The sequence below is a fragment of the Mesocricetus auratus genome, unplaced genomic scaffold (assembly GCF_017639785.1).
Source record: "Mesocricetus auratus isolate SY011 unplaced genomic scaffold, BCM_Maur_2.0 Super-Scaffold_100010, whole genome shotgun sequence".
In the NCBI taxonomy this organism is placed as follows: Eukaryota; Metazoa; Chordata; class Mammalia; order Rodentia; family Cricetidae; genus Mesocricetus; species Mesocricetus auratus.
In genome coordinates this window covers 38,812,846-38,836,822 of record NW_024429194.1, presented here as the reverse complement: position 1 = coordinate 38,836,822, position 23,977 = coordinate 38,812,846, and the positions used below count along the sequence as shown (strand labels likewise).

General features: G+C 38.4%; 1 long non-coding RNA gene across 1 annotated transcript; it reads right to left on the bottom strand.

Moving 5' to 3' along the window:
• Positions 1 to 512: 512 nt before the first annotated feature.
• Positions 513 to 2,062, bottom strand: LOC121142631. The gene is made up of 2 exons (XR_005879658.1): positions 1,880 to 2,062; positions 513 to 1,657 (listed from the first exon to the last, which is right to left on the bottom strand). It is a non-coding gene; the product is annotated as an uncharacterized LOC121142631 (long non-coding RNA).
• Positions 2,063 to 23,977: the final 21,915 nt, after the last annotated feature.

Here is a 23,977-nt window from a genome sequence, read left to right as displayed (position 1 = left end):
CATTGAATTATGAGCCAAAATGAACACTTCCTTATTTCAATTGCTTTTGTCGGGTGATTTGTTTCAATGATTCATGAATCAATGAGTGCACCCACCTGTGTGTTTCTTGCTATGTGGTTATCAGATATATTTTACTAGAGTTTCTGTTTCTTAAAACAGAATATTCTAAGTGACATATTACATGCTCAAAGTATATGCGGGCTGAGAAAGGCAGATTTAATTGAGGTCAGACTCCACATCAGAAATTCTGCGTCCCTTATTATATTGTTTTTATAAGAATGCAGTGTGAGTCACATGTTCTACATTTAAGCCAGGCTATAATCAAAAGTCTAGAGGTTCCCTGTCCCTCTAAGTGGAATTATGAATCCTTACCTAAATTAGAATGAGTCACTAAGTGTTGCTTCTAGCCTTCATTAATATTACCTCCTGGACTTAAAATTGTTCTCTTATGAATATCAAATTTCTATGGCGCAATGTAGAGCTATATGGATGGGCCATGAAACCAGGCAAACTGTTCAAACTTCAGCACATTTATTGACCAGGTGAAGTAAAACAGATTATTTAGATAGCAGAGTGTGCATTATCACTAATAAAATACAATAATGGTATCTATCTGCAAATGAGTATTTCAAGTAGTACATTAGATAATGCCTAAAAACATCTAGCAAATACCAGGGCTGATTTCGTCAGGTCGCAAATATGTTCTGTTCATAAAATTTTGCTGCTGCAAAATACACAGCCAATTTTTTTAAAAAAGTCACTTCATAGGATTTTATTAGAGAAGACTGCAAAGATATGTTTCTATGCTATCCCTACATGGTGAGGTGAGTGCCCATAATTTTGAAAAATAGCTCAGAGCAATATATATAAGTATATAAATGACCTTCTTTTGAGTTACTTCTAGAAAGCTAAACAGAACAAATTTATAACCCCCCAGGAAACATATGATAAAAGTTACTTATCATGAAGGAGTAGTTAAGTAAACACTGTCATATAGCTGCTTGGGGGAAGGAAGGCAAGTAACATTAGTTAAAAATAGATGAGTGGGATAGTTATCCTTACATTTTGTCCTGCTGCATGGTAACTCTTTAGTGTTGTGTAGTTAAAGGACACTCACCTTGGAATTTTTGAAAAACACAACTTAGATCCAGACCCTTCTCCATTATTTATTTGTCCTACAACAAGGGGCAAGTGGATTGACATCTTTAAATCTCACCTTAATCTTTAAAAGAGGGTGACAATTAGTCACCCTTGCGTCTCTCACAGACTGATTCTAAGAAAGCATAGCTCTAAGCATTCTATATAATATAATATTCAGTGTGTAAGGAAATGAAAATATTGATGATCACAAAGGGCAGACCCCAAATTCTGCATTCTGTAGCATGCCCTTTATGGTTGTTTCCTTGATATAAGTATTCATTTCTGATTTTCAAGTGTCAGAAGCAATGGAAAGCTCACTGGATAGCACAGTGAAGGCAGCGAATGGCTGTAGATTCAAGCAGGGTCCTTTGATGATGACGATCTTTGAAGGTTTCCCATCCCTGGAGAGCCCCACTCTGCTCACTGCAGCTGATGGAGTAATGCTACAGGCTTAGTTTGCAATCCTCAGCTGGAGTCACAGTTGAAAACCATTCAATCAAGAAACCAATCAGTCTGTCTAGAAAATAAATGGGTTAGAGAAGAAATGCCAAGATGACTCAGACTCGATTCTGAAAGTGTTTTTAATGGGGGCATTGATTAGGCCTCCACTGAATATTTACTAAAAATAAAAAATAATATTGGCATTACTCTTCGTGGACTTTCTTCCAGATAGCTGTGATGTCTGAGAAACACTTGAAATAGTGCATACAAAAACCATAACTATCAGCATCATGCTTACCTATGATTGCTTCTCTCTTTCCACAAAAGTCTTAAGTAATTCGAGTTGTTTTCCAGGAAGCCAGTATGCACTGGAAATCAGTAAACCAGATACCAGCATTCTATTTTATTATTATAATCATCAGTTTCGGGTTCAAGTCCAGAGTCTCTTTTGCTCATAGAAAGTGTGCATTAAATACTGGTTATGGTCCTAGACAAGTAAAAAAATAAATGATTGAAAATTCAGTTTAAGACAAAATGGGAAGGGGCTGTGCAGAAAGCCAGGGTAACCACCGATTTGCAAAACTATAAATGCTATACAAGAATAAAACCAGGCCAGGAGTACCATAACCATGCACCAATCCTAGAGGAAAATGTGAGAAAGATGATGTCCCAAAAGTACCAGAGAGAAGATTAGAAACACTTGCCTCTTCCCCCATCTTGCTTTTGTAGGCAAGCATCTCAAATCACTAAGATGTGTTACCTTGGTTGGCTGTCCTTCTGTTTACTGAAAACTTTAACATGGTAAGTATGAAAGGGCTGAACCAGTTTGAGGATATTACTACATTTCACAGATAGCTTATAGAAAATATAAACGCCCAGCTTTTCAAGTAAGGGACAAGCTGTTTTACTACGTGACTTTATTATCCCACCTATGGTGAACATGTCTTCCATGTGATTTCACATAAAGAGGCATGTCTTGTTTATCAACTTAGCAGTTACAAAGTTATATGACTACACTCCTCACCTGAGTTTCCTGGATAGTAAATCAAACACTTCCTTTCCATGTATTCCTTGTTCTTCTCATGTTGGTTTATGCTACATATCCTTTTATATTTGGTTGCATTTTTCAGACTGATTTGCATAAAACTAACATTTGTTCACTTGATGTGTTATGAATTTCATCTTATATTTTCTTGGAGATTTTTTTCTACATTTAAGTGACTTTAATGAGCAAATCCCCTTAGCAAATCCCCTTGTCAAAACAAGCAGCAACTTTCTTCAATGCTAGAATTTTCTGGGTTTTTTTGTTTGTTTAAAGAATCCTTCCTTATCCAGAAGACATGAGGTATTCTAGCATTTTTCCCCTAAATGTTTTCAGTAGTAACATTTAAAAACTTAATGCATCTAGAATTGATTTCTAAGCATGTTTTGGTCCCCTTCATTTTATAATCCATGCTTTTTATTTTTAAATGTGTATATATCTGCATCTCTGTGTGTGGATGGCCTGTGTGTGCACACAGAGGCAAGGAAGGAGCATCAGATCCCTTGGAGCTAGAGTTACAGGTGGTTATGAGCTGCCCCTGAGTGCTGGGAACCAAACTCAGGTCCTCTGTAAAAGCACCGATGCTCTTAGCAGCTGAGCCATTCACCATCCCCAACCCATGATTTTTTTTAAATTATGAGACAGTTCTTCAAAGAATCTCAGGTCACATCTAACTGGAACAGTTTCCTGTTTCCTAGTTTTACTTCACAGTATTTTAATAACTGCAACTTTCTTCTTGAAAATGTCTTTTATTTTCTCAGTGATGTTACTCTTCCTCTACCTTTAAATTTTCAGTTGCATAGCCTTCATTGCTTCCTTTCCTGGCCTCCTAAATGGTCTATCCTCAGCTACTCTTCTCCTTATTTAGTCCTTCCCTTTGCCATTCGCATATTCCTACACCCATTCTTCACACCAATGTTCTTAATATACAAACACACAGTAACTCTGCTAGCTGAGTTATTTTTCCCCTACAATGACACATTTTGAATATTTTTTTTTGCTTTTTTTTACTGGATTACCTCTAATGTTCCTGATCTGGACTAAATCTGAATATTGTCTGAAAATACATTATCAGCCATCTCAGGCCATACTGTTCCCTTTTTACTTAGCAACTACTATAGGCTCTGTAGGAAGATGACATCACCCTTACTTTTCACTACCATTTCCAGACTAACTATCTCGCATTTATATAAAATACCATGCACCTTTGAAGAGTGTACATTATTCTGCTGTATGAACCCATATTCTCATTTTAGCTTTATTCAGATTTTCTGATCCTTTCTCGTTTTGTATTAATGAGGCTTCTGTAGAGGAGTGGCTTACTTGATATGGTCTGGGTTGTCCAACAATGTCTGTCTTAATGTTGGAGAGGCTGAGACCCCAGTAGCCATTCAGTATTTAAGGGTAGGTGCCTCAGCAGTCCCAAACTGGTATGAGATCATGGAGGACTTCTGGAGAGGCTCTGTTCTTCAAGGTACACTAGAATTCTGAAGAAAAGGTATATTGCTACTAGTGAAAGAATGTAGCAATGATTGTGGTGGTGGTGAGGGGGCAGAAAGAAGGTAGATGAACCTCTTGGGGGAAGATGAAGGCAATGAGGTCAAAAGCAAAAATTTTCCTTAAAATATGTTTTTGTTCAGACTGCTACAAGAGGGTGATGCTCACAGTTGAGGCAGGTTTGCCCACTTCAAATAATTTGAAAAATAGAATCCTTCACAATTGGTCTATCTCTTAACTGACTCCACATCCAGTCAAGTTGAAACCAAGACTAATCACCATGCCCTTCATTGGCAGTTTTAATATCTGGTACTTTGTCCTCCCTCTTACCACAAGTTCTTTCATCATTAAGCGTGTCATATGTCTACTGGCTATACTTTGAATGTTTGTGTCCCCACTCCCAATGCATCTATTGGAAACTCTAATCCTAAAATGAAGTTATTAAGAGGTAGGGTAAATCCAGAAGGTTATTATTAGATCATGAGGGAGAATACTTCATGCCTGGTATTAATGCTGTAATTAAAGAGGGCTAGGAGAGACTTCCCACTTCTTCCTCCATCACAAACATAGTTAGAAGATGCTATCAATGTAAAAGAAGGTAATTGCTTACCAGACACTGAACATACATGTATCTTGATTATGGGATATGGTACCGTTCCCTCTCTCTGGTATATCCAGTATGTTCTTGGCCTTGGTTTCCCTGTTACAATTTTAACATGCCCATGTGCCATTTTAGTCTCAATTAACCTTGAAAAATGTATATTGTGGCACAAATAAGTCATTTTAAGTCTCTACTGCATGGGTAGTGGTGGACAGTTGGTGTTTGTGGCTGCACCCAGGCATGTAGTCATCTTTCATTCTGAAAACAAAATCAAATTTGTTTGCAAAATGGAGTTTCTAAAGGCAAGGTACAGCCCAAAAAGTCACTGCTTTGTATGATATGAAGTAACTTACAGCAAGACACAGCCTGATGTCAATAATCCTGAAAACTGTGAACTCAGAACAAAATTCATTAACTCCATGTATCTTTAATGTAAGCATAAAGATTATTTATTCTTTTAGAATGGTTGACCTTAATTCCAGAACAAAAATGGTGCTACAATACATTCTCACAGCTTTCAATACCTTCAGTGCAACATTTACTAATGATGTTTTTGTTCATTTTTCAACTGACTCTAAGCATTAAGAAGACAGTAATATCTGTGTTGTTAATAACAGAAAGTAAATGTTGAGTACAAAAAATGGTATACAGTAACAACTTAACAAACATTTATTTAGCAAATCACTTTCAAAACTAAACACTCCACTGGCACCATTCAGCCTTAGTTTAAGACCAAAAATATTATTGTGTGGTCTTTTCAAGCTATCCTCCAGACAGTCCTGCTTCTTCCGGGAATAAACTCCAGTGCCTGCACTCTTACACAGCCATTCTGTCAAACCTACACCATCTGCGTCTTCTGCTCTTACTGTATTATCTTTCTCTCTTCCTAAGTCTCATATGAAGAATACCCATTTCTGTAAAAGTCCTTTTTAATGCCCCCAGAATATTTAGAGTTCTCCCCAATTCACAAATAACTATGAGTATATTTTCTACTATGACAACTATTCTACATTTATTTGTGTTCTCATAAACCTACAAGCTACCTAAGAAGTAACTTTTGGAGTATTTTGTTTTGATACAATGCCTAGCAAATGGCCTGAAGAAACTACAGTCCTAACAAATATTGGGGTGGGCACTAGGGAGCTTTCTCAATAAGTATAGTGTTCACCATGGAAATGTGAAGACCTGTTTCAAATTCCCAGAACCCACATAAATCCAGGCATAAATATCATATCATACATATAATTCCATGGCTCCTACTTTGAGATGGAAGAAACAGGAGAATCTCTAGAAGATCATGGGACAAGTCTAGAGTACACAGCAGAAAGGCTGCAATGAGATACTACTCCAAACAAGACTGAAGGAGATCAACACTGAAGTTCTCTTCTGGCCTCCACATGTGGGCTGTGGCATGTATGTTCTCCCCAACACACTCACATAAACATTACAAATGCACATACACACACACACCTTACATCTACAACACTAACATCAAGATTATCACAACATGCAACTTATTAAAAATTAGATAAATAAAATTTTGACTGAAGGTGAATATGAAATATGAAGGCGTTACAGATATGTATTTAGTTTGGAAACAGGGCCTCTTTCCTTGGTATGCACAGGTGATCAACAGAGGCACTTTCCTCATTTTATCATCAAGAACTGCTTTTTGGGTTCTCAACTAATTATGAGAAAGGATAGAGGGAGGGAGGGAAGGAGGGAGATTGACATTTGTAATAACTGATTAGTACACTTCCTCCCTTCCTCCTAGGATCTACTAAACACTTCACTTGGCAGTTAATAGTGTGATGGGTCTTGGAAAGTCTTCAAATACTAATCATTCTTCTTCAGAGTCATACAGTACTGGACAACCCAGTATTACTTTTTACTACCATAGCCCCCACATTTGACAAGTGATGCTCATCTATGAAGTACCCGAACTTGAAGGATTGCTGTGAGGATGAAATGAATTAAAATTCATAAAGCACCTAAAGCAAGATGGGCTACATAAATGCTTGTCATAATACAAGCCATTATTTTATTAATCCACTAGGCAAAATTCAGGAACAAATCTTAATGTTAAAACATATACTTCGATCCAACACAAAAATGACTGTGTAACAATTCAGTCAATGGAACAGTGGAAATAGAAATAGTGAACATTATCCAAGTAGACATTAAACCATCCAACCTAGCATTTGTTTTCTCTATTTTGGAAAGTAATAGAGATTTCCTTAAACACAAAGACACTCAGTTTCTGTAAAACTTTGGAAATACGCTATGATTAACACACTGCCATTGGATATAACATCCGTATTCAGGAACCTCAAATGCTTTGCTTCTCAAGCTTTCTTCTCTTTCAGAATCAAGAAACTATTGATCCACTTAGAAAAAAGAGAACAATTATCTTTAACTTTCTTTGTCTCTTCAAACTAGGTAACAATGCTAACCATTGTGCTGAAGAAGATACTTCTCAGGGAAATGAGGAATGTAAGAGTTAGAACATGGGCACCGAGGTCCTCTCTACTGATCTCACTGCTTGGCTGAGAAGCCATCTAGAACTCATGTTCTAGATAGCACAGGCTAAAGCAGCATATGTTTGTGACTTAGACTACTATGAGCATATGTTGAAGAACTCTGAAAAAAAATAAAATTCAAAAACATAAGAAAGTTATAAATTCTCATTTATCTTATGAAAGTCCATCTGCACTATAAAGAAAAGCTCAGTTCTGAGGACCCTGTGGGAAACAAATACCATTTTCTTTACTTTTTCTCATTCCTCATGCCATCCAACGTCCTTACCTCCATCGCTTTCCACCAGTTGTATTTCTAATAAGGGAGATTCAGAGACTCATAGAAGAGATGATCTTCTTCTTCTTCTTCTTCTTCTTCTTCTTCTTCTTCTTCTTCTTCTTCTTCTTCTTCTTCTTCTTCTTCTTCTATTCTTCTTCTTTTCTTCTTCCTCTTCTTCTTCCTTTCTTCTTCTTCCTCCTTCTCCTCATCAACTTTTTCTTAATCATTTTACAAGTTTTTTCTTATCTGAAAAATTTTATTCCTTCCACTGGAATTTCTGGTTGCAAAAATCTGAGACTTAAAAAAGACAAACTGATATACAAACAAAATGAATAGCTGAAGCAGAAAAGTCATTTGAAACTTTTCTAACAACATTAGTGCAAGCAGTGGAATTCCACAATGAAATTTCCAAATTGTAGATCTTGCTGCATTTTTTCTTTATCTTTCTTTAAAAGTGAAGTATAAGGAAACATAAAGTCATTATTTACAACAAAATTGGTCTCTCCCCAAATTACTTCAAGAAGTTGTAGTCTAGAGCAGCAACCTTGCTCATTTTATCATAGAACTTTTAAAATTTATCAACATTCTGTGTTTCTTTTTGTCATATACCAATTAAAATTTTCTTTTTACAACACACAGTTTAGAATGCATTTGGAAGTTATAAACCATTATTGTCCTGACATTTGGAAAACTCGGAAATCTAACCTACTGAAGCAGCAGAGGTGACATGAAAATGGGAGTGACCCAGCTGATGCCAGTACCACCTGTGAGGTGATCAATGAGGCCATCTTGGAAGTTTCAGCTGACTCAGTGATAAGATACTAGCTTGCTCTGATATGCTAGTATATTCAGAATAATTTATGCTTCTCACCTCCATAGTTCTGGAGAAAGTAGGAATAGTGGAATCGGAACCTGAATTGATTCCTACTTTTCCCAATTCACTACTTTAAGGTTAAGATGCATTTGGGCAATGTTCCCAGTCTTGAGTGTGAGTCTTGGTCAGTAGATAATATATAACTTGGTTACTTAGGAATGAACTCTGATTTTCCCCTTCTGGACCCCTGTTTTTTTTAACTCATAAGTCCATTCAGGATGTAGAAGGATAGATGCTCATGGTTTAGTAGCTAGCAAATTCTCTGATGTGGGATAGAAGTTCAGGACTTCTGCATGTTGAGCCTCTGCCTTTTGTTTTCAATAATGATAGGCCTGTGGTCTGCTCTCATCTTTCTGGCCCCTGCTTAGGAAGAAGGAGCAGTTCTGGCAGAAGGCCTCTACAGCTTTTGGAAGTGATACAATGTGCATGGAGCCATAAGCAATGAAACAGTAGAGTCTCAGCATTATTTTAAATATATTCCCCTCTTTCCAGTGGTCATACTGTGTTCAAAGATAAGGAGACAGCTATTACCCCTAGGGACAAGTGACAATTATGTGATGTGTGTGTTTTATCTACCTAGCAACTGCTTCAGAACGAAAGTCAAAAGTGCTGTTTTGTCAGCTGATCCTAAAAGGAAAGATAACAACGATGTGGTCTAGTGGTTTGTACATGCATTTCAGTGTCAGCAGTTTTGACTTGTAATCGCATCCAACTGTCTTTCTGGCTGACTCAGATATTTTTAAAAAAATGACCTAACTTCTCTGTCATTGTCCCCTACATATAAAATAGAAGGAAATGTTCTTATTGCCCAAAGAGAATTTTAACTTTTGATAAGGGATGTTTTTAATTACTCTGGAAATAAACAAAGTAACGATCATAAATATGCACACAGAGGCATAGACACATTTTTAGACTCTCAAGTTTCTTTCACTTCCTTCCACATCTTAGAAAAAAGTTAAGATGAGATCAAGTATACTCTTGAAATTTTTCTTTTATTTTTAAAGGTGTCTTATTCCTAGTTCAACAGCATAGGGAAAGATTGGTTCACAGCTCCAGTGCCAGGCAGTGATTCAAACTCCTCAGGTTAGTGACAGCATCTCACAGTCATGGAGAGTTTTCAAAGCTCCCTTTTCTTTTAATTAGCTCCCTGTTTGCCTTGGTCAGCAACTTCAGGGAATCCATAGGCCAAAGTGAGTGAAGACTGCATCAGTGTTGGGCAGGGGGTTTGGGGAGCACTGCAGTATGTTGGGAGTCTTCAAGCCTTGGATTCAGATTCTAAAATATAAGCAATCACTGGTTCCAGACCATTCTTCACAAAGTAGTGTTTCACCAGAAGCAGGTCACCAGCTGTGGGAAAGTCAAACCACGATCTCAGGGGCACATTGCCATTCCAGTCAGCCACATGTTGTCCTTCCCATAAGTCACAGGAACACCAAGCATCACAGAGCTAGCCAGGCCCTGGTGGAATTACTATCAGAATACAGGACAGTGTGCGCTCAGCAATCATGTCAGCTACCTCTGCAGTGCCTCCCAGACCCACGTACAGGCACTTCCTGATTATTTTGCCTGTTGATAAGGTTTATCTACACACCCAGGACATATTTTGGGTACAATATTTGAGTTATAATTGTTTTTATTTGGAGGGGCATAAATTTAATTCATGGAGTTATGACTTCTTTGTTTATTATAAACAGGAACAACAAGCAAGCCTAACAATAGTTTTGTCAAGTTACCCCATGGTGAACTTGGTTGTTTGGCATGACTGTTTCTAATGAACATTTTCTGTTGATGTAACTATTGAGGAAATTATTGTGAAACAAACTATACAAAATCAAGGGCAAAATTTGCAATGATTTTTGAGCATTTATTATGTATGAAATAATAGAACCCCAAAACTCCTTCATTAAAAATCAGACATATGATATGGAAAAATGAACAAAATATTGGTGATAAATCAGTCAGTAGCTAGGATTGAGTGACAGTAAAAATCATTAGGCTCTCTACTGTTTACAACTTCAGGTTGCATAGCCTTGACTATCTACAAGAATCTCGAAGTATTTCAAAAGACCTTGAAGGCTGAGTATACATTTTTAGCTTTTATGTTAAATTACATTGTCAAAATATTATATCTGAAATTCTCTTGAGTAGGATACCATTAAATTTCATCCTTTGGGGTTAATTTTTAACCTGGAAAAGCACAATAAGTATGCAAATAAGTGCCGTGTCCAAATTTCTGAACACACAGAAAATGAATATAGTTACTATACTTTTGCAATTAATATTTAGACCCATTGCTTTAAATTTCAAAACACTTCACCTGTAAAGGTCTATTTGAAGGTTTAAAAAACAAATATTGCGTGATACAAAGCTGGCTCAGTCCAGAAAGTGCTTGTAGCACAGCAAGGTGTTGTAGAGTATTATGCCCACTGATGGGAGGCTGAGGCACACAGGCTCTGGGGCTCCCTTGGCTGTTCACCCAGACAATGAGCCTGCATCCCAGTGAGAGACTTGTCCTCAAAGGACCAACTAAACACCTGACCTGAGAAACAACATCTGAGGTTGACTTCTGCCCTCCATACCCATTACACATACTGCAGCACACATATGCATACACCGATACTCACACAAATTAAAGACATACATTGAACCTATAAACTTAAAAAATACCCAGCACATGGCTCTAAATGACTTTCTGCATGTTTTGGATGTTACGTAGTATCATAAATGATACAGAATTGTTTATGACAAAACAAAAGGGGTTAACTCAAAGAAATCAATTATCCAGGTGTGGTGACACACATCTTTAATCCCAGCACTTGTGAAGCAGAGGCAGGCAGGTCTCTGCGTTCAAGGCCAGTCTGGTCTACATAGTGAGTTCCAGGAGAGTCAAGGCTGCATAGTGAGACCCTGTCTCAACTCCACACATACACACACATACACACATACACACACACACACACACACACACACACACACACACACACAGGAGGAGGAAGAGAGAAATCAATTGCATGCATAAAGCTAGAAAAGAGGAATTCATATGTATGAAGAGAAAAGCGTTTGATAAAATAATGATCTGGAAACTGAAGAAACATTACTATTTGGAGTTTGAGATGCAGATTTGGGGATGCAAGCTCATTTCACTCAAGAAAAAAATATAAAATCCTGGGCATTGTTCCAGTATCCTCAAGGTGGAGACAAAACATCTAAACTCCCCACCTTCCTATTTTAAACCATTGCTCTTGGAAAAACTTTGATTTTGAATTCCTACTTCAGGTTTCTCAAGGATGGAGCAAAGATACATTCATTACACTTTAGGCCTGATACACACATAGGATTTGCATCTCTTGGCTGTCATTCTACTCCCAATTTTTTCCTGGTATATTTGAGACCAAAACAAGCATAACTAATACTTAAAACAGAATATTAAATATATAAAAATATCCTATGCTCTTTTCCTCTCCTTCAACACAAGACATGAACTACCTTTTAACCATTGGTAAAACACTACAATAGCTAGAATTAATCTTTGATGCAAATATATATATATATACCGGTCAAATGCTTCTTGTGACTTCTAGCCTCTTGACACCTTTGGAGATCGAGCAACCCTTTTACAGAGGTCAAACATCAGATATCTGTCGTATCACATATTTATATTATGATTTGTAACAGCAGCAAAATTACACTTATGAAGTAGCAATAAAATTAATTTTATGGTTGGAGGTCACCACAAACAAGGAACTGTATTAAAGGGTAGTTGAGAACCACTGCTCTAGAGTGCATGGCTACAAACCAAATGGACCAGTTACTGGTGTTGATAAACTAATATTTATTTTAACTTGTACCGGGCGGCTTCATTACTCTTTGAAGGATTGGCAACATAGGGTTTTCGTATCATCCTTGTTAGTTTGTAATGCCAGCTTGACACACCTGGGGAGAGGGACCCTCACCCCATGAATTGTCTCCATGGGATTGGCTTGTGGGGTATGGTCTTGATTGCTAATTGACAAAGGAGGACTTTGGCCACTGTGGGAACAGCCATCCCTCGGGCAGGTGGTCTGAGCTGTATAAAAAGGTTAACTGAATGTGGACCAGGGAGCAAACCAATAAGCATCCTTCCTTTGTTGGCTGTGCTTCAGTTCCTGTCTGCAGTTTCTTACCTCAACTTCCCTTGGTGAGGGACTATGAGATAAAAGATGCAATAAACTCTTTCCTTACCTAAGTTTTTTTTTCTTCTTTCATAAGGAACAGCAACGGAGAAGCAAACGAGAAGAGAAACGGGGACTGAGAGTGCAAGAGTAGGTCATTGCTATGATAGACAGGCCTGTGTTGTTTGGGGAGGGATTGCAGAAGATTTTGGAACTTTGCACGGGGAAAGCCAGTGAGTGCTCAGAGCTTAGTCAGCGATTGTTATGGCAGCTTGATAGATCAGAGCACTTTGAGAAGCAAAGGATGGTGGCCTTCTTTGTGATGTCTCAACAGAAAGTTTCAGCATTCCCGGAACAAGGACTAGCAGGGCTCTTTTCTGTGATTCATTTGGAAGCAAACCTTTTTGGGCTGCAGTGGATGCTGGATGGCGAGGCTGAAAAATCAGACCTGATTAAGAAAAGATCAGATCGTTGAAATGAAATCCTCTAGGGAGTATTTCCTCAGTATCAGCGCCCAGAAACTGTGGACTAGAGGGGACCAAGGATGAATCTCAAGATGCCAGCTGACTTTAGCAATGTGGAAGGATCTCCCACACAGTAATAGTTGTAGTTTTGAAAACATGAAGGGGTCATGGAGAGTAGCTGGGGCTTGACACTATGTGACAGGTTTGGAAAAGAAGCCAGAAGAAGCCAGTGGTGAAGGTTGAGTCTTATTTGCCGTAGAAACTCCTGCATTTTGGAGATTCTAGGACTGTGCGGTGTTCATCAAGGATAACAATTGTGTAGGGGGTAGAGCTTGCATGAGCCAATGAGACAAGCTGTACATATCACTGAGAGCAGAACTGGAGAAATGGGACTGCCTTTGGAGTGCCGAAGAGCATGAGTGAGTCCCAGATGTCAGACGCTAAGCTTCTTCCAAAGTCAGGTTTTGGTTTTGCTTTGATCTGATTATAACTTTGAACTGGTTCTTTCTCTTGGAATAAGAAACTATGTAATTCATTTTAGATTTTATGGACACTTTACAGATAGATTTTTTGACTTTTAAGGAGAACTTGGATTTTTAAACTACTGGAATTTTAAATTTTTAAAATTTACATTAACATGAGATGGGGGCATAAACAAGAAAGGTGATATGTTTGTGTGTCAAGTTGACAAAGGATGAAGAGTCCTCATTATTTCTGTTGTAAACTTGAAATAACTCAGACAAGAGAACCTTAACTAAAGAATTGCCTCAGTTGAAATGGCTTGTGTGTGTGCCCCTGAGGCATTTTCTTAATTTCTAATTGATATATGAGGGTACAGCACACTTGGGACAGAGCTATCCCTGGGCCTGGGCAGTATATAAAAGGTAGGTGGACATGCACCTGGATGTAAGACACTAATCAGTATCCCTCTGTGTTATCTGCTCCAGTTCCTGCCCTGAGTTCCTGCCTTGGCTGCCCTTAATGATGGAGTATAAACTGTAAGATGAAATGAACCCGTTCCTCTTACAAGTTACTTTTGGCCAGTGCTTTGTCACAGTAACAGAGAAGGAAATTAGCACATACATCTCCAAATTTGAGGATCAGATTCTACAATCTGATAAATTCACACAGGCAATATGTTATTTTTTAATTTCCTTTGATGTCTGTAGCTCTGATTTTACTTTTACAAATTTATCTTTGCAGTGTCATGTCTCCGATCACATTTAGAAGATGATTTGGATCAACTCCCAAAAGAGGATCTTATTCCATGCATTTCCAAAGAAATGAAAATGAGCTTAAAATATTGACATAAATATTGAGATTTGAGGGAGGCCTTGCCGTGATATATATTAGTGTTCTGTGATTGCATTTCTATCTCACTTATGTCGCCTTCCTTTAAATTGGTGGGCAAATTTGACAGCTCTAGGAACAGAGGCACTAATAGCAGTTTCAGGGACAAGGACTCAACAAGCTTTTCTACAACATCCCTGTGTCTCAACCGGGGCTGTACCAAATGTCTAATTTTAGTATTTGGCTCAACACCAAACACCTGGAAATGGCATTCAGCCAGAGAGGAGCACAATGCTAAACAGTGGGAGAGCAACTACATCTGTCTCCTCTTGTTTTCCCCTTCTCAGTTATTAGGTAAATAAGGTAGTTATTAGGTAAATAAGGTAGTTATTAAATGATGACTTATGCAAAGCCTGCAATTTTAGTGTTCACATTTCATCTTACCAACATTGATCAGGCTGCTCAGTACATAATGTTTTGATAATATTTGTATGAAAACTAGCTTAACTTCCTTCTTGATGCTAACACTCTGAACGGATATCAAACTGCTATTTTCTTGAAAAGGACTGTATACATGGAAGAAGACAGGTGTTGGATTTCATGAAATGGAAAATTGAAATCTGCTAAGTTTTTAGTTGCTGGATTTTGTTTGAGTGTTCCTCCACACTGTACATGTCATAGCACTCAGGACTCCTGACTCCATTTCTTCACCCACAGAAACCACATTTCCTCTCTCTCCTTCTCACTTCACCAGTCCACAAACCCTTTAACAACCCCTGAAATATGGAGACATTTCCCGACAACTCCACAAATATAACAGAAAGCTTTCGTGGTCTCATGTAACCAAACTTATAACCATGCGCACGCCTCCTGTGACCAAGAAAATCATTCATTCTCTGGTGTGTCCAATTCAGGGTTCTTCTCAAAGAGTACATGGAGCTAGAAGGCCAAACCCAGTTGTAGATTTCAAGGGAATCAAACACGCATATAAAGAAAATCAGAGTAATGCTATATCTTACCTAATGATTTGTATTTTCGAATATAGTTGCTTTTCATTGACTGTTCTGAATAGTTTCTGGAGAAAACATATAGCTATTTCTCTCTGGTTTCAGAAGAGATGTGCTCATAATTGTGACTTCATCTACATTTTCTAGTGAATCCTACCTAAATTATCTATAGGGTAGCAATGTATAGTTTTAGCCTATTATTAATGAAAGTACAGTTTTAAATTGTTTCATATTTCATTGTTTTATATCCGTGTTTTTCAGGTTCTTTTGGTCGCATCAGTCCATTTCAGATGCTAAAGAAACACCTAAGCTGTAGGTGCTGCTTAATGAATTTTCCCTGCAGGGCCATCTTCCCACTTCCCAGTTATTAACATTTCAATCTGGGCACACAAATGGAACCTATTTTCCTTGTACACCTGTAGCACCCAGAGTGTGCAAAGGTAACACCTTGGGCCAGTTTGCTAGGATGACCACAACTATACCACAGATGGAGTAACTCACCCTACATAACATACATTCTCTTAGCATTTGGGGGGTTAGGAAGACCAAGGGTTCAGTGTCAGTAGCTTTGGTTTCTTCTGATTCCTCTCTCTGTGACTTGGCCTATCTTTTCATCATATCCTCAGATATACTTCCTTCTGTGTGCCCAAATTACTCTTTTATAGGGTCAACACTCAGACCATACTGGGTCCCACCCTGTTTGTTTCAGTTTAAGACAACTCCCTGTTTAAAGACTTTATGTCCAAATAAAGTCACATTCAGAGGAATAGCATTCAAGCTTCAAGATACGAATTAAATGGCGATGTGGCTCAACTACTGACATACCCCTTGGGTGATGGAAGTGGAGAAGGAAAGTGATGGTGATGGGTAAAATCTTCTTTGATTCTTTCCCTCAACAGATGGTCTTGATTCATATTTTATGCAATGCCTCTCAGAGAGAACGTGAAGTAACTAGACACTTGGTTCAATGGTCTGCTGGCAAGTCAACTTGCTGTTGGCTCTCCTTCCTTTTTGCCTGAATCCTGATGCTTCATTTCTTCCTATTCCCAGGAATAAATGTACCTACATAAAGCTCACATCCCTGCCCTCTCCCCTTAACATTGTCAGCTGACACACATGACCTCACTTCATCTCAATTATGCAATATAGGTCTTACTGTTACTTAGCCAACAAAGAAGTGAGTGTGTGAAGATAAATGACTCGGTCAAGGTCACACAGCCAGAAAGTTATACAAACACAACTTTTTGTCTTCCAGCATGCACTACCTTATAGGTACTATAATCTATCAGTAATTTCCATATATTATCAATATAAAATTAGCCCATTTTCCCTAGCAATTAAAAAAATGCTTAAATGGACTAAAGCTAAAGACACCCCGAGTGGTACATCTCCCTATCACTTCAATAACTATTCTTTCATTTCATTCCTAAATCTGCAGTTTGATCATCATTTCCCCAAGCTTTCCCTATTTTTGAAACTGCTTGTTTCCAACTATAAAACACATAAAATACAATGTCTTTATTATTATCATCACAAACTATACCTTTTCAAGGAACCATCTCACAGTCAAACAAGGGAGGCTCTTATATCTTAATCAAAGCTATATAGTTTAATTGTTCATTAAACATGAGAGTAATTTAGTATCTTATTATGCAATCATTGTTTCCTGAAAATGTGATATGATGAGGTACAATAAATGCAAACTGAAATATTGCCTGTGGAAGGTTATTTATTATTTCTTCTAGCTAAAAACATTCATAACTGAAATTTATTGGTCCATACTCCCTTCATTATAAATATTTTATGTTCTGCCTGAGGGATCCATGTCTTAGCATTTAAATGTCTCAATTCTGTGTCATTAACAGGAAGAACCAGTTCACTGGGTGGAATTTTACCCTTTACTTCGGAATGTTACAATAATAATAGGCTATAAATATGTTATAATTATGCCTTTGATCACTGCTGTTTTCTAGTCTCAATGAAAAAAATTCAAAACTAAAGCTGAGATGCTCCACACAACTGGTAATAAGTATTTTTAACATTTAGCTGAAAATCCTATTAATACAAAAAAATATATAGAGTGGCTGGTACAGTATACCATCTTTTCTATTTCTTCTTCCTTAATGTCAAATAGTACTTATACCTATCACCTACTATGTAGATCAATAATGATTTACTTTATGTTAATTGTAAACATTCTTTGTCCTTGATGTCTTAATCATCACAATTCCCTTTGAGGTACTGATGCTAGTTACTTAAGTCTATGTTTCCCAATAATAAAAGTGAGGTTCAGCCGATTATACCTATGTATAAATTTGTTTTAATTTCTAATTTCATTAACACTGTGAATCCAGCTCCTTAAATTCGTCATCTCATCATGGGCACGGTGAGGGTTACATAAGAGATGTCACAGCAAGAAGAGAGTGCATTTGCAAGTAACAGAAGAGTAAATGACAAGTAACCCTGTCTACAAAATGATATGACACAGAGAACATGTCCTGTTTTACCTATTTCCCTCCAGATTTCATTTTCTTCAGTCAATTCTAAACACAAGTTACTTGAGAGTCCAACAATGTGTAGCTTTCCTAGACTTTCCAGTGAGCTATGATACACAAGATATCATGCTAGGCTTATAATATCATCGCTTTAGAGTTCCAACTAGTAGAGCTTTCTTGAGATCTTTCTCTTACTTCAGTTGCATACAATTCAATTTGAACTTAATCTTTTGAGACTTACAGTGATGGTAGGTATTGACTGATAGCTTGTCAGGACCCAGAATGACCCAAAAGACAAATCTCCAGGTAGACCTTTGAGGGATTATTTAGATGAGGTTAACCTTCCAGCAAGTCTGTCAGAGATTATCTTCATTAGTTTAAGTGAGGCTGGAAGGTCCTCTCTAAAACTAGGTGGCACCATTCCCTATGCTTGTATCCTAAATGATTAAACAAAAAATAAGGAAGATAGCTGAGTATCAGCATTCCTTATCCTCTGCTTTCTGATTTCCTATCATGATAGATTGTACTTACAAACTGGGAGCCAAAAAATTCTTTTTTTTTTTTTTTTTTTTTTTTTGGTTTTACGAGACAGGGTTTCTCTGTTTTTGGAGGCTGTCAGTCCAGCCTGGCCTCAAACTCACAGAGATCCGCCTGTCTCCCGAGTGCTGGGATTAAAGGCGTGCGCCACTAACGCCCAGCTCTTTGTTCTTTGTGTTCCTTTTGTCAGGATATTTTATCACAAGGAAAAGTAGCTAAGATAATTAATTCTTCACATGAGAACACGAAGATGAAACCACCCCTGAATTTCAGTTCAGTGAAAACTGAAAATAAAATTCTCTAGCCAGTTGCATCTTTGTGTCTTTGGATTTGTTCCCATTATGATGTATGTAAGACTGCAGATTTTATTAAAACCAAAAATTTATTTCCTATAGTTCTTGAGGCAACAAGGTCCAAGATGAAGATACAGGCAGGTTTATTGTCTGAAAATGGTCCATTTGTCATGGATGTCACTGTTCATGCAAGCTCAAATTGTACAAGGAACAGAAAGGGCAAACTAGGATGGCCAGTTGGCTCACAGGGCAGAAGAGTGAAAGAGATGGAATGTATTCACTCAACCTTTATATAAAAACCCTTATCCTACTTCTTACAATTCCACCTTCATGGCTTAATTATCGCCAAAATGTCTCATGTTCAAATACTAGCTGCCCTGGTTAATTTTTAGCATCAGCTTGATCAAGGGACACATACTGGGGAAAGAGAGTCTTAATTGAGGGATAGCATAAATCAAACAGGCCATTGATGGTGTGACTGTCTTCACTGGTGACGGGTGTGATGGCCCACCTCAGTATGAGTAGCACTGTCCCTAGGCAAGTGGGCCTGGACTGTAAAGGAAGCTGGCAGATCATGAGCCAGAGGGAGTGAGCCAGGAAGCAATTTTTCTCCATAATTTCTGCTTCCGTTCTTGCTGGAGTTTTTGCCCTGATGATGGACTGTGACCTGACAGGGTAAGCTGAAATTAACCCTTTCTTTCACCAAATAGCTTTTTGTCATGGCAACTAAAGCACTGACATTTTTATTGAATGTTAAATTAAAATTTAATTTAAAAACAAATTTTAATTTCAATATAATAATTTGTGTACATTCTGACCACAGACTCTGGTTTCACATTATTAATAGAAGAAATACATGGAGAGGAGATAAACTGGATCCTTTTAGTATATATAAATGCACTGACAAGGAATGCTTCCTTAATATGGGAAAGTTTGAGTGAAAACTCCTTTCATTGGCTCTTCTCTGACCCCATTTTCAAATATTGGTTCCCCTGAAGTAATCTGTTAGTGATTAATCTGTAATCTAGCAACACTGATTTTAATTATCAGCAGTAAAGGAGATATGCTGACAAAAATTGATATAGTGAGTGATTTTGGTGGGAGATTAAAATAAAAATATTTATGAGATTTGAAGGATCTGGTTAAAGCTAAGTCTTTCAGGAAGGAACTGTGATGGGCATTGTGGAAATTTAATGATATAGAAGCTTCACATTTTTTAACAACACATATGGTTGAAGAAACCTACTTCATGTCTTGGTGGCTAACAACACTTGTTGTTTTTGCAAGGGAAATGGGTCCCGTTCCCTGCAGTCACATGGCAGCTCCTAGCATCTGTAACTCTAGTTCCAGGGTATAGAGAGCTCTCTTCTAGTATCCCCTAGCATCAGGCATGTACATGCTTCACACACATGCCTGTGGAAAAAACATTCATACATATAAAATTAAAATCAGATTAAGTTCTCTACAAGAAGAAACAAGAGTAAAACTGAAGGGAAATGATTTTCCTTGCAACTCCTGGGGTTATTTGCAACTTTCATCCCAAATAAATTTCCTGAATAAATTATGTGAATAAAAACAGATAGTAGAAGCATGTTAATGTGGATCATGGACAAAACATCTGTAGATATCAAACTGCTACAGTATGGAGGTGGTTTGGCTGCTAAAGCCTGATGTTTATAAGCTTCATCTCCAGTGTAGCAATGATAAGAGGCCATAGAACCTTCTAGAAAGGGTAAGGTATGCACTACTACTGCCCAGCCTCCACCTTATTTTTTGAAATAACATCTCTCATTGAGCCTGGAGCTCACTGATTTGGCGAGCCAGAAGTTTCCAGGGAGTTTCCAGTCTGTCTGTCACCATCACTGGGATGACATGTGCACAGCCACAATTCTATGTGGATGTTGGGGATCAAAACTCAGGTCCACATGCTTGATCAGCAAGGATGTCACTGAGCCAGTCCTCTAGTCCTCAAACATTTTGCTAAATTATATAAAATCAGCGGTGGCACACACCTTTAATCCCAGCCCTTGGTAGGCAGAGGCAGGTGGATCTCTGTGAGTTTGAGGCCACCCTGGTCTACACAGCTAGTTCCAGGACATCCAGGACTGTCACACAGAGAAACCCTGTCTCAAAAATCAAAAAGAAAAAAAAGAAAGAAATGCAGAGAAAAGTAATGAACTGGGGTATCTGGAGAACAAACAGTTAAGCAGCAAACTGTTCAGGGTGATCCTGGGTTTTCTTTAGCTGCTTGTAGTAAGAGAAGAGAAAAAATGTTTTTTAAAGTTAGAGTGTGAGATTAAATGTGAAAAGGAATGGAAAATAAAATATGTTAGGGGGTAAGTAAGGGACTGGTCAAGTAACCATTTGGTACAGGTCCTGTTCACCAGGGTACTTGAAGAATGACCCCCCCCCAAGAGTTTTAAAAGGTGGGTAATGGAAGAGCACCCCTCCAAGGGTTTTAAAAGGTCTCCCAGGCAAACTAGTATCCTAAGTCAAGGTTTTCAGACACATAAGATCCCAGCACCTATTTCCAGCAGTGTCTCACTACCTTGGCCAGCATAGGTTCATGTAAGCCATTTGTGCCTCGACTCACTGTTTCTGAAGGTTCTAGAGATAAACTGTGGCAACAACCATGTCATGCTAATACTATAGGCAAACAAATTCAGGAACAATGGGGCCATGTTTTCAGTTTTATTTCTGTTGCTTAAATTAAAACATTTGATTTAAGCATTTGATAAAACTCAGAGGAGAAAAGGCTTTGTTCTGCTTAAAATTCCAAGTCCCGGTCCATCCCGGAGAGAATCAAAGCAGGAACTCAAGCCAGGCCACCTTGCTATTCTAGATGGCACTACCTCCAACTGAGGAACTCACAGTCCAAAAAGTACAGCAGAAGCCATAAAGAAATGCTTCTTTCTAGCTCTTTTGCAAACTGGATTCTACTCAGCTAGCCTCCTTCTGTAGTTCTGGATCATGTGCCTGAGAATGGTGTCACCCACAGTCGGGTGGGCCATCCTACACTGAATTATAATCAAGAGACTCTCCCACAGACAAGTCCACAGACCAGTCTGATCTGTGCAGCTTTTGAGTTGAAACTCCAGCTTGTGACCGGGACACTACATTAGCCCACAAAAGAGATTTCAGTGATATCACAGAATGCCAGGAGAGACAGTGTTAGGGCAACAATCCCCTCAGAGCCCTCCCAAGTGCATTGCAAGTAGAGCCATTGCAAGGGCAGCATCCAAGACCACAGACTTACAGGAACATGGTATGCAACTCCAGTTTTGGAGGAACAAAATGATAAGAGTTGTAAGTAAACTCAGCCCAGTAGCCATGAGAGAGATCGCCTGAAACCTCAGAAGTCAGTTCTTACTCCAGTCTCCATTGTGTCCAAAATAGAAGCCATGAAGTCAAAGATCATTCTGAAGCTTTGGGGCTTAATGTTATTTTCCCAACTGGAGTTCAGTTTCACTCAAGTCCAGGTACCCTACCTGTCTGCCCTATGCCTATCTCACTCTTGTAGTTTAGAAACAAGTCGATTTTGATTTTACACACACACACACACACACACACACACACACAGAGAGAGACAGAGAGACAGAGAGACAGAAAGAGACAGAGAGAATGACAAATTGTATTAATATTCTGGAGTGCTCTGACTACAGTTATTTTTGTTTCATGTGTTAGAAGTTTATAAATAATTTGGGAAGCCAGAGAGGAAAGTAGTTTTGATTTAAGTATGTCATCCCAATAACATGTGTCAGAAACCAGAAACTTAATCCCTGCAACTTCAGTGTAGGGAAATACAGTCTCTTGGAATCCCATGAGGATTAACGCTAATTATATAACAGCTGAGGCTACTGCTCAACAGCATGCCCCCTCTTAAACTCTCACTTTCTACTGTGGGATGGTACAGCAAGAAGCTTCCTCCTGCAGCAGATGAAAACAAATACAGAGGCCCACAGCCAGACATTACACAGACAGTGAGGGACCTTGGAACACTTGGCCCTAAATGGGATGTCTCCATCAAACCCCTCCCCTCAGGGCTCAGGGAACAACAAGGAAGAGCCAGAGGGGATGAGGACACCAAGGAAACAAGGCCTCTGAATCAACAGGACCAAAGCTCATATGGACTCACAGAGACAGCGCATGCACAGAGCCTGCACGGGTCTGCGCCAGGCCCTCTGGGTATATCTTATGGTTTCCAGCTCAGTGTTTTTATGGGATTCCTGCACGTGTGAACTGGGTCTCTGATTCTTGTGCCTTCTCTTGCGCTCTTTTCCTTCTATTCGTTTTGTGATGGGTTTTAGTTTATATTGTATTTTGTTATATTTTATTACTGTCCCTTGGAAGCCTGTTTGTTTCCTACTGAAAGACAGAAGAGGAGTGGATCGCGCTGGAAGGGGAGGTGGTGAAAAACTGGGAGGAACAGAGGGAGGGAAAACTGTCAGTAATCAGGGATATAATGTGAGGGGGAAATCTATTTTCAATAAAAGGAAAAATAAAAACAAGGAATACCCCCGATGAATCCTAGCCCCTTAACCTTGACCTTCTGTGCTTTATAAATTTCCCAATCTTAGGTATTTTGTTGTACCCTTACAAGGACAAAGAAAAACCTCACACAGAGCTACCAACAACAAAGTCATATTAATAAGGTAGGACATGAGTATTAGCTAATCCTAAATGAACCAAGAAAATAGAAACAACCATTTCTAAATATTCATCACAAAACATTTACTATATTCATCTGAATAAAGGCCCACTACAAATATATTCCATAGATGTGGCTGCAGAATAGTGAGCAAGATTTATTTTTATTTAAAAAACGAAAGGTAAATTTGGGTTTTATGCCAGGAAACAGGGAGATGGAAGATGATTTCAGAAGTCCACACAAATGCAATTCTAATAGTACAACTACAGATAATGAAGCCACAGAGGAAGAGAGGGGTCAGATAGTTAAAAGAAACCAGTGTGGTTGCTGAGCTCAGAGTCTGAAGGGACACATAGAAAGTCTAAGCATCTCTGGTCCTTCTGGCTAGTCCCAGTACACATACGCAGGGAACGTGGTAGCCACCAAGAAAGCTGTGAGAAGAAACTCACAGATGGCTCCAGAGCAATCATATGTATTAAGACAGTTTTTCTTCATTCATCCTCTAAATCTTCCCTAACAGGCTTTTGCCTTATAATCCAAATTTGGTCCCTATACCCACATCTTGCTGTAGGCCTTTTCTGTTGAAACCTATGCCTTTGAGTTCTGAGGACTCTAAGCAGGGTGGCATAAAAACAGCTACAAAAAAATCATGAACACTAGTTCTCCTAAGAGCTAGAAGGGAGTGAAATATAAACATAACT